Raw genomic sequence first — 13,736 nt, 5'->3', positions numbered from 1 at the left:
ATAAAAAAAAAAAACGGCTGCGGGAACACGACCGGTTTGCGACCGACCGACCACCAGTCCGCCCGCCCGCCTGACCTGACCTTACTTCACGTGCATTCGGTTGCCCGTGCTCCGAGTTGCAGCATCGCGTTATTATATTATGGTATATTTATATGTTACTCCAAAATAACAAACTTCGCTGTATATATATATATATATCATGCAACCATCTGCACATCGACAGGGGACTCGTAAAAAACCGGTGCGCGCACTCGTGTGATTATTTTTTTAGATTGCGATTTTTAAGTGCCGAAAAAAAAAAAATTATAATAAAAACGTCGTGCTTGTTCACTGCCGCGCATAAATGTGCGCACATATTATAATAATAATACATACCATTTTATCCCGCCGAGATAATCATATATTATATAAACCTATGTGTATATATATATATATATGTGTATTGTATTTACGCGACGAACACTCCGGGGCCCCAAACTGTCGATAAAAATTATATGCACTACCTGTATTATATGTTATTATTATTATTATGATAAAAACCGTCGACGACATGACTGGACCGTAAAACGATATAATCTTATGCGGCGGTTCGATAACCCTGCCGATTCGTGTATATATTATTATTATATATAGGTATACCACTACTACAGAGGTATATACCACTGCGACTTACGTGTACCTATAAATATTTAGTGTGTATACGCACTGTACACTGATACTATGATATTATATTATACAGTTGACAAACCTAAAATATCTATATTATACCGAACGGTTAGGTATGGTTATGTTTTATTATGATGTATTTTAAATTATGCTGCGATTGGACGCGAGACCACGCATCATGAGAGGTATTTTTTTTTACCATTTTATCATATATTTATACATAAATTATAACTTCTGAATTTTCGCGCTGCCTCGCTAATTTATTTTACGCCCTCCTTTCTTATAGACTTCAATTTTATGACGGTATAAACACGAACTTTGTATGGGTACCTAAATACATATCAAACAAAAAAAAATAATGAAAAATGATTAACTATATAGATTTTGAAAAAAACAATTGCAATAAATTCATAATAATTATTAGTAAATAATATAATTAATTACGATTAGAAAATAGGTACGATATAAGTGCGGAGAGTTAAATAACAATTATGTAATTATATATTATGCGAATGCAAGTTTAAAAATCATATAAAGAAAAGTGCAAATAAAAAATGTTCATTCAATGCGATCGTCTCTTCCCATAAATACGTATATACCTATTACCTATAGGTATTAAGTACACTGTATCAAAATCAAATATATATATATATCGATTAAACTATTAGGTGTATGCTACGCATGAATATTGACGGTTTGGAGGTAAAAAATAACAAACGAAATATCCGTTCGAATATCAGTTATGAAATGAAGAAAGCGTTCTTAAAACTTGATAACATATTAACACGGTTGGCATTGGCTAATAGTATCACAATAATAATATGTCTATATCGCATTTGAACAATATTATGGCTTGTTTACATCAAGCTACGGCACCTTTGACCCAAAAACAATACTCAACCAATAATTTAATTTAAATTGGACTTTCTTCATTGTGTGCTCAGTTTTTTTATGTATTTAATATAATATAATAATATATTGTAACAATAACTTGCAATACTATAATGGTCTTTTCATATACGAATAACAATATAATAATAATGTATCGGTATTATAAATTATACTTCAACAACTCCTGCGACTAATTATTATTTAATTAATATCTATATTTACTATTCAATCATTTTAATTATATATTGGTAGGTACCCTCGTTTCCGTGACGTCGTGCAATAATTATAAATATTTGAATATCTATTGACATTTTAATATATTATATCTTAGCCGTGTTGAATGAAAAAGAGCTATATAACTGCGAATCTCATATTATATTATGTTTTCGATTCAAGACATAACGAGTACAAGTTAATATTATAATATAAATAATTGCACTGTTGTTTTTCTATTATGTATTATGAAGACGCGAAGCAAGTTATGATCATTTTAAAACTGTAAATTGTTAATTTATTATTTGATAACTATTATAATCTTACCTTTAAATTTTATAAGTGATCAATTCGCTCTAATTTTAAAAACAACAGAGTCAAATGGATTTTTTGGAACGTAAAACTTGCTACCTATATGTTTCTTTATTAGTTTCTTACGTTTGTAAGATATGCGGGCGTCACACTGTTACAAAATAATATTATAATATGATAAAATTCCTGTTCAAAACTCGCGGAAAAAATTACGATTATGCATCGTGTGTGCTATAGAAATTGTACACACTACACATATGATGCGTTTGTGATTCGTCACAGTATTATCCAAACTTATAGACTCGACAAACATTGCGAACAATGCAATCAAAGTTCATTACCATGTGTTATTACCGAACCGATCCGCTGCTATACAGCTTGACAATAATATTAAGTATTATAATATACCTATTATAAGTACCTATAACACTCGTGTAAAGAATAGCAGCAAACATATAGGTAGGTACCACTAAACCTATCACTTTTTTTTTCGGAAACTATATTACGTAATGACGTTATGATAATTGTATAAATTATTATAATTGCACAAAGGACGTGCAGTGTGTGCACACACGTGCCATTATCGAATATGAATATGTGTCGTAACATAATATGAATAATAAATAATAATACAATTTTGTTTTCGTTTCCCATGTATGATATTATACGCAATTGAATATTCAAACTGAGCACCGATCGCATACGGCTCCGTCGTCGTCATCGTATACAGACGTCGTGTTCGAATACTATATAATGCGCGAATATTATATATATGCAGGAAGAAGTCTTCCTGGGCCACGTCGAATGTGCAACGTACAATAATAATAATAATAATAGGTGTAGTCTAAAATGGTATGAGATATACGAATACAATCGGCGAAGAAAAACGCAAATAATATTATACTGCGGTCGAGGATTTGAAATAAAAATTTCGTATGCACCGAACTGCATGTCGAATAATTCGCTGCAACATAGCCAACAACACTGCAGCCCGTGTAATAGACAATAGTATCAAACATTACGTATGTCGTATATATTGTACAATAGGTCACTTGCAGGGTGATTCGATATTATCATAATATTTAAAGCGTGCAAGTGTGCCACACTCGTTTTGTCCGACGATTAAATTGGCCGTCGGTTTTTCTTTAACATAATAACATAGAATAATAGAATATCAATTATCATTGCGTACATTATAATATTATTGTTTATAATATACTTTATACTCAATGACAATATTATTATAATAGTCTGAAGTGATGATTGTGTAACTACACGCCATATATTTATGTATAGGTACCTACGTATATTCCGGCTAAATCGAATTTCGTTTAAATATTTCTGAATATACATTTGTCGTCGTTCTGTACGTCCACTGATTTTGTCATTATTTATATTATTACATATTATGCGCCAAAACTGGGTAGTCATTAGCTAACTTTGCTAAACCATCGAACGGTGAGGAACCAATATTATAGTTATTTTAAATATTATACTCTTATATAAACGTTCAAACCGGGGTTAAGGACACTTCTTTGTGTCTATTCCTAGAAGAACAAAAATATCGGTTTATAAAATGTTCAAACAAGGGTTTCGTGGAGAGATCCGGTGCCAACATTTCAAAAGGGTTCAGGTTAAGTTAGGTTAGGTAATTGTAGCTATATTATCATGAGGCATATTAACCTTATTTCATAAAATTAAAAAAAAAAATACTCATCCCAATTCCGATTTATATAATTTAACATTAAAAAAAAATAAAAATCCTTAATAATTTATAATAGAGAACGGCGAATTGCATTTAAAAAAAAGAAGTTTGTGTCTGTTTTTTATCATGGCATTTCTTAAATTACATAAACAATCTATGTACCTATAGCTAATAAGTACTTAAAAACTCCCAAAATCAGAATTTGCATAAATTCATTATTAAACAATTAAGAGCATGCTTATAGTATAAAATTGGCGTGCGCGTTTGCCATCGTGCCGAAATCCGTGCACTTTATGTCTGTTTAAATGCACTGCACATCAAATTTTTCGTGATGCAATCACATGGTGCAAAGTGCAAGTGTATATTATAACTATTGAAAAACCTCTGGATCTCAGTGAAGTGCTAAAAGAACTAGGAATGTCGGCGTGATATATATATGTATATAGAGATGTACATTGTGTGTGTGAAAAAACATGGCAAAACCGAAAGAGATAAAAAAAAAAAAATACGTAGGCGTACGTTTGGTTATTCGTTGTATTTTTTTTTGCTCTCTTGGTGATTTTTTTTTTGTTCAAAAACAATTCGTCTGTTTTCAAAACCAATTTTTCCGAAACCACTGCCTTTGTCGGCTCCTTGTATAATTATATCATTATCTACGTTTTAAGGTTATCTAAGCAAAATTGTTGTCTTACTGTATATAATATTACTTTATTGTACGTTCCCACATTGGCGAACGACCGAGGTTGCAGCTCGAGTAAAAATATGTTCTTTCTCTCACGCTAATTCGAACGCGCAAAAAAAAACAGTCCTCTTCGATATGTTTACTGGTCGGCTATATGATACAAGCGCCTAAGGTACAAAAATTACATATTATCATTTTCACCAAAAATTGTAGGACATGAGTGCCAATCTAATATTATGTACCTGTTATACCCAACACATGACAGATAAGCGCTAAAGGTGCAAAAATGACATATCATTTGCGCAAAATGAATATTTTATATAAGAAGTTATTTAAAAATGTCGATCTTATAAAAAATTTTCAATAATAAATTGTTAAAATATAATATAACTTATTTAATATCTATTAACTGTAGCACATAGGTATCTAGGATCTTGGCGCATACGTGTGATACGATTTTGGCGCTTTCATACGGTACAACTTTTTTTTTCCTTATCTCATTTTGGTCGTAAATATTCAACTATAGGTTTGTGTGTGTGTGTGTTGGGGGGGGGGGGGGGGGGTGCAGATGCTTCAACCCTCGACAAATGGTCTTAGCCCCTCTTTTTTCACTAAAAACCGAAATCTTATCTCGTGTACGTACCTAGTTAGAAACAATTTTAGTAGATAAATACTTATGAGAGTAGAAAGTAATATGGGTTTTAAAATAAACGCTATTGAACAATATTTAATGTTTCAGAATCGTTAATTTTGAAACGTATATAATTGGCTGGGAGGGGAACGGAAACCCGGTAACAAACTCTAGCCCAATAAAAAAAAAGCTCCATTAGCGCCTATATATATGCAAGTACGCGCGTTTGTTAGCGTCTTTAACGAGCTTGTATACATTTACCTATTATGTATGTACGTAATAGTATATAACATGATATTGTACGCAGCTACGTACAATTACAATACACGTATAGATATAATATACTAATTACGTGTACACAGGTACTCGAATTTATTGGACTCCGTGCGCTCGTGTACACGCCGTACGTAGGTATATGTTTTGTTTGTCCTTTAATTGGTTCAATTTACTGCGGCTAAAATAAAACGCATAAACATGTTGGTGGTCGGTCGCACTTATAACGGGATAATAAGTTATGTGCAACTGTGTGAGAAAATTGTCCTTATAAATGCGAATACCTATATTATAATATTATATGGCAACCAGTCAAAAAGTCCGGGGACAAAAAATTCGATTTGAAAAGTCGGAAAACATGACTGACTTTGGCGAAAAGTCCAAGAATACTAATTATTCAATCCACAAAATGAAAATGTTCAAATATATTATACCATATTAATAATTTAATAATATAATAAAGGTATTTAATTTTCTTAACATACAATTTTCTATCAAAACATTGTACGAGCTATAATCAATATTGTTATGTATTGACAACATAAAAACAATATTTTAATTTTGTCCTATACTTGCACAATATGCTCAGATTTTCAGTCCGGAATTCATTGTATATTATATGGAACCATTTAAATGGTGCTATAGCCTACTACAGGACTATGCTGCATCTAACAAAAATATAATAGTTACTTACATAATAGTATTGGACATCTGGCACATGTTTCCCGGACACGAAATAACAATTTTTTTTTTCGACAGCTGCGTATTTTGACTGTTATTTGTGTACTTACACAAATTCGCACTAACGTCGAAAGCCATTCGATATAATTTATGCAGTATTTTTTTATTTTTTTTAATTATTATAATACGTGTGTAAATAGATGTCGGTCGGCCGGACGAGTAATGCAATAATCAAACGTCGTATACGTATATTTATTATGTAGTGTCCTAGCGGTTTATGCGCTCATCGGTTTTAATATAATGTACATATCTATATATTCTGTATTATACAGTATACACTGCACTTTCTCCTATTTATTTTAATATTATATTATATTATCGTCTTTGCAGCGCGATATAGCTCCCGCGGGCTGCAACCAGTCGTCACTCTCGCATTATGTGCGCATAATATTATTAGGTATAAATAATATTATTGTGTCTGGACCGGTTAAATCTTCGTTTAAATGATTTCCAATAGACGGTGTAATCGTCGTCGTGCAGGCCCAAACACAGGAAACACTCCAATTATAACGAAACGTTGCACGCGAGACTGAGAGATCGAAGCAGCATAGACCCCAATAAATACGCATAAAGATGCGGTCGCAGATATAACACTTGCTCCATTTTCGAATATTTATATGCTATTCTAATCGTGTTGATTATACACAGACTTCGCTACACCCTATACCAAGGCTGGGCATTAATGAGTTAAAAAGTTAATTTTATTTTAACTTTTTAACTTAACTAGTTACTTTTGGCTTTTCATTAACTTAACTGTTAACTTATTAAATTTCTTTCTTAATTAACGTGAAATTAACGAGTTTATTTTTCATTTTAAGAAGTAAGTTAGTTAATTTATTTTGTTTTTAATTTTATAATATTTCACTATTTCAATCTATTTCGTTTTCATGTCAAAAAATATGTATTGTAAATTGTTTAAAGTTAAAAAATTTATATCATTCGAATCTTACTTATATGGAAATCTGTATGAAGTATTAACACTATATCCTATAATTTAGTTTTGGGTTGGAAAAAATTAAGTACGTTAGCGTTGTATAAACAAATTAACTTTTTTTTAACTTAATAAAAAGTTAACAAAAAATGTGTATTAACTTTTAACTTAACTGAGTTAACCTATAGTTAAATTAACTTTTAACTTTTAACTTTTTGTTATTGGTGCATATTAACTTAACTTAACTGAGTTAAAAAAAATCATTAACTTGCCCAGCCTTGTCCTATACAATATAATATGATAATATTACGCATCTAACGACACATACCCAATATTTGTGATATGTAGCCATAGACAAAGGTATATTTAGTTGATAGGTACAATGTTATTATAGAAACATGTTTTTTAATAATTCTTGCACAGAAATAAGAGTTGTATAAGTAATAGGTAATGTATATCATATATGTATATATATATATTGTCATATATTGGTATAGAGCAGGGATGGCAAACCTTTTGAACACTGCGTGCCCAAAATTACCTTTTTTTTTTTTTTAGAGCGTGCCATGAAAAAAATTTTATTTTGTTATATTATAATTCGATTGTATAATTAATGCTATAGAGTATATATTAGACTATAGATGATGGTTTTAATTTCCATTAGGAAGCTTGACCCCCGCCCCACATTATAATAATATGTGTCAATGTCTTGTGGACTTCCGTACTACTTAATATATTTATTAATTAATCTTTATTTCCATATGAATGTCAGCCTTCCGCATGACAATGTATTTATATACCTGAAGCAGCATCCCCAATAATCCAACGACAATTTAATATTGTATAATGATATGCTTATGTGCCTAAATTTTGACCTGTAGAAATCAGCTAGGAATTATTGATGGTAGATACACTTATCTATTATGGTAATACTTATATTATGTAGGATTTTTCAACGAACATTTCTATACAGAACTATGACCTGCGGATAAAGCCTACGCACTTTCATATTTCATAATAGTAGCATAGACGCAAATAGGGGGGCTTTGGGGGTTAAGCCCCTCCCAAAATGTCAATAGCCCCCCCCCCCAAACATTTCCTACATTTTGTTTTAAACTTATTCAATATTATCAAAGTAATGCTTTAGCCCCTCCCCCCCAAATTCCAAACGCTATTTTGCGCCTACTATTATATAGTATAGTATACACTATTCGACCATATTACGTTATCGTATTATAATAATATATTAATCTATCTAAAACGGTGGTCCACGATATGCGATAATTAATGAATCCTCCGTGCATGTGTTGTTATATTATTATATAACATGTAATATCTATGTATATTGTATACTTACCCTGGAGGAGTGTATCCAAATAGAGATTAGTGAAACATCGTTTGCTGTGTACTTATATATTATTATCACAACATTATGACCATATTATATACTAACGGTTATATACTTTTATAAATAACAATATTTTACTATTCAACCTTTGTAGTATAATTACACGCGCTAATATACGTTTATATAGACAGTTTAATTGGAAAAATACAGTAAGTTACCTACTCTGATGAGTGACTGATGACGTATAAAAAATTTGAGCACCTCGGCATATTAATATATTACTAATTAGTACACCCAAACTCGCCCCAAAATTGTTCTTGCAAACCACCAAACATTTCATAATAATATAATGTATATGCACAAAAAATAATGCGATTCTTCAACAGAATAATTAACAAACATGGAACTTTCAACGCTGCCGATGAGACGTAACCAATTGGTGTAGACTTTAGAGGTATAAATCTGAGAAAAATTAGTTTGTGTAATAACTATGTGTTCTTAATTCTTACGCGCTTTCTCGGGGGCGTAGGTATACACGCGCTGTATTAATAGGTCGGAATCAAGGTTTTGTCAATACGATAATATTAATGCATAAAGACTTAGAGACTAGACTTATATAGAAATCACGCCAATTTAAATACAATATTATATTATTTTTAATAAGCTAATTTACGCACTGTCTAATTTTCGATTTTTAAAAAGAACAAATATGGTGCTTTTTTACAATTGAAAGCCTGCCGTGAAATTAAGAGGACGTCAGTCACACCGGTCACTATACACGTACGACATTGACGAAACGCAGTCCAAGTAGAACTCGCTAAATGTCGGTGTTAGAATAAAAACACCTATTACACAATTAAAATATGACGATATTTTGGAGGGCAAGACGGTGAGTTTTTTTAAAAAAAATTTAAATTTTTAAAAGTCATAATAATTGAGAATTGGCTAAAGGAAATATAACAGTTTACGGAATAGTTTAACTATAGTTTAACAGAATACGGAATTAAAACATGAATATCGTGTGCCTGCATCTGCAGACTATTTTACATAACACTTCATTAGACAATAATATACCTACCATATAGGCATACTTGCATATGAAAATTAAATAATAATTATTCTGCACATTTTGATGAGAAACGATTCGATACACTTCGCAATGAATTCAGATGTGTATAAATGTGTGCACGCTCGCGAGTGTGAGTGTGTGTGTTTATAGGTATATAAAACCGATACACAATATGGATAAAAAAAAAATAAATAGACTAAAAGACTGGTAGAAATATATTGCGCTACAATAACAATACGAAGGGTTATGTACAATATTACATAGGGTTGATGTAATTTGTATTCGTTTAAATATAAAGTGTGTATGCATTACTGTAATTCTTTTGATCTCTTTCATGCCATTATTATCACGGTGACTACTACAGTGTATCATTGATTAAATGCGCACACTGTAAATAAATGTGAGTTTAATCACAGTACATAATATAGTGCGGTGCAAAGCCACCCCTCGTTATGTATTTGTCCGTCAACTCCCAAGTCCACGGAGATGAAATAGATTGTAATGATTTGGAATTAATTTTTTTACACTCTAGTAAATAGACTTAAATTATTATTCCATATGGTATACACTATTATACAGTACGCATATACATACCCTTAACATCAATTAAAATTACACCGTCAATTTCCATTTTATGTATATAGGTAGGGCCGTAACTGAACTGATGTTATTTAACACAAATGTATAACCATTAACCATATATATATATTACGTATAGTTGTAAACTATAGGTATATAGTTTATGTATATCATATATAATATAAGAATACAGCGATTATCGAAATAGATACCTATGTGTTAGTTAATTTATATATATTATTCTATTTACTAGAATTTAGTAAAAATATGTATGTGTGTGTGTGTGTGTGTGTGTGTGTGTGTGTGTGTGTGTGTGAGTACAGTTTTCGTGTTTTCGTGTTCGATTTTATATTATCATTGTTTAAAATAAAATTGTTGTAATTAAAAATATTATTTCACATTATTAGAGTCTAGAATTTAATTACAGTGTTCATGATTAGTTCAATTCAAGAAATGGTGTCTAATTACGAAAATAGCTATTGGACCTTTTGTACAATAATAATTATGTCAAGAGGAAGAGTTCATTTGATGTCGGTTTTCAAAAAGGTTTTCGCTGAATTGAATCCCGACCGGGTATATATAATTGGAAAAAAATCGAATTTCAACGAGAGAACTAGCAAATGTACTTTTAACCTCCTCCCTCTCTTCCTCTTACACTCTTATGGCTTTATGGTCCCCCACCAATACTCGGCAATCGATCTATCCAAAATATCAAAAGGAATCGAGTTCCGCATTTAAATATTGAATTAATTTTATGTAAATGCTATGTAGTAAAAATAAGTTAATGATTAAATTAATTTCATAAAATATGTTCATTTGTAAAGTCAATCGAAAAAGCAAATTACTTAAATGTTTATACATAATATTTTACAACAAAACCTGTACAAATATGAAATAATATACTGTAGTTTAATTATATAGAAACTTAGCTATAAAAAATAATCATAATAAACAATTTACTATTATTTAACATCTTACAGATTCATATATACCTACAGGGTGTAACAGAAAGACCTGACCACAGAAAAATGAAAAATAAATAATAGTTAAGCGTATGAAAAAAAATATGAACATTATATGGATATTAAATAATTTAAGATTTAAATATTTAATTGTATCTCAAAAAGAACATTTTGAAAAATTGTATTATTATGTTTTGAATTAATTTACTCCAAAAAAATATTAATATTTTAAATAATCATAAAAATTAGGTTTAAAAATTGGCTGATTTAAAAAATTGTAATAGCATTTGAATTTTTTTATTCCGAGTACCTATAGAAAAAAATGTATATCTACCATTATAATTGTAAAGCAAACGTCTATATAAGTTATATATGTATAGGAAAAAACGTTTTAAAATATTGATTAGAATAAAAGTTATTTCATTTTGTCAAATAATTTTGTTTTCCCACCTTGTATTCTGGAGCATAATATCCATACACTTTTTGGCTTACCAATCAATAGTATTTATTACATAATATATTCCATTTTTATTACAATAATAGTTTCATAAGGTACTCCTGTAAACTTCTTTTACAAACTACAATAGTGATACACTGATATAGATATTGGAAATCGTATTTGTATTCTTCAATTTAACAAAATATTACATTCCTGCATAAAGCATAATATTCAAAGTGGAGCAGTGAGGTATATATTTTGATTGACAACAATGTGTGTTTTTTTTATTTGAAATATAAATTGTTTGTGCATTGTGTAAACATTATTCATGGACGTATTCAAATCGATAATTGATCACGGATATAATATATGATTCAGTCATTTTTTTACTTCTCTAAGTTTCCATGGAGAAATGTGTGCTATCCTATTGTTTTTAACAAAATCTTAACCATTTTGAATTTCAGGGTAACTAAATTCTGCTTATAATGGTATTTTAGAATGTGTTCTAATTATTTTTAATTTTTAATTTTTTAACTTAAATCAAACCTATATGATATACTATAACTTACCTACGGTTGCATTGAGCCTTACTTAGTACTATTCTCACTTTAAAGTTTGTGCCTTAAGCCTAGTTTTATATTTTAGTATTATTACTTGTTATCAATTTTAATTTTACATTTAAACTTTTTAATATAATAGTAACTATGATATATAGGCCACAAATATCAACTATTTTCAATTTAATATCGGTGAGTTGGGTAAATAAAACAACAAAAGTATAATTCATTTCATTAAATTGGTTTATGAATGCCTATGTTTATTTTACTTTTTATAGTTTCTAATCTTCATAGAAATTTATTCGCCATTATACGAGTAGATAATATTATCATAATTTAGATAATTTATTATTTATTTAATTTGACGACTCATTTAAAAATAACTATTTATCAAATTACTTCCAAGTTATAACCATTTTTTATAATGTTTTGAATAATAATATGAAGTATACTTACCTAAGTACGATATTCTCTTTTTTATTCATGAATAAGAGCTAATCAAAGCCGTGAAATAACTTGTAGATAAGTTGAAAGTTATTATAGATATAGGTATACTAAAGCCTTTTTGTTACCGTAAAAAATTATGTTGCGCTTTTGTGTTTTTTTTTATATATTCTTATTATATTATGTTAATTATATATATAATAATATAAAGAACAGTATAGTTGATAAGAATAGTTTTTATTTACTTGATTGAATTGCTTGTCTTGTTTCCTTTGTTTTTTTTTCACGCAGGACTGCATGGAGTAGCGTATGATTCTTTTAAATAATTCATCCAGCATAAATGACAAACGCGTAACTTTATAATGTTCAAACTACCTACTTGCATTTAATACATAAACTTGTAAATTCATTTTCGTGTAACATTATGTTTTCTATTATATATCTGTATGCAAATATTGTTCATGAGTACCTACCTAGTAGATTTTATATAAACATCGTTGTACTCGATGTGTTAAAAACAACTCAAAATATCGGATAAAATCGGGAAAACTTCATGAAAGACCGTTTTATCCCAAAGCCGCGGAATATATAGAAAAATCAGAGAATTTTTAAACAACAAATTTAAATAAAAAAACACGAAGTTTTAGGAAAATTAAAAAAATTATTTACACTTAAAATAATTTAAAAGTATTTGAAAAATCACAACTAAAAAAAAATAGACAGCTGACATGTTGTTTTAAATTAAAACAATTTTATATATTTTAAGCTATATACAATGACCCACAAAAAACGAATACTAACTTGAAATTGCAGATTTTGCCATAAAACTAAAGCCGAGCGTTGAATTCTGATTACGCCATCGTTTTCCGCATAAATAAATACACATGTTGAAAAAAGGGTGTCCAGAAATGTATAGAAAATAAAATTGTAATGAACTATTATATTATATACTGTTTTGCTCGGTAAAATTCCGTATTCAACGGTATTCAAAATAAGGATACCTATTTGTTCTTAAACTATATCGTTATCTTTTTTTTCAAATTAACGATGTCAAGGTTTTTGTAGATAAGTTTAAATAATGTTTGTTCCTAAATTTTTCGGTAAAATTTTAATATTAACCAAAATTTCCCATTTTTTTCTGAAATGTTAATAATAAATGTTAATAATAAAATGTTAATAGTTTTAACCACAGAAAATAATAAATTTTATTTAAATTGTTTTTGTTTTATTCTTAAGGATCAAATTATCGTATATATTAAGAGCTTTTAATTGTATTATAGAAAGTATTTCTAC

Source organism: Metopolophium dirhodum, chromosome 6 (assembly GCF_019925205.1).
Source record: "Metopolophium dirhodum isolate CAU chromosome 6, ASM1992520v1, whole genome shotgun sequence".
Classification (NCBI taxonomy): Eukaryota; Metazoa; Arthropoda; class Insecta; order Hemiptera; family Aphididae; genus Metopolophium; species Metopolophium dirhodum.
This window is presented reverse-complemented; position numbering follows the sequence as displayed.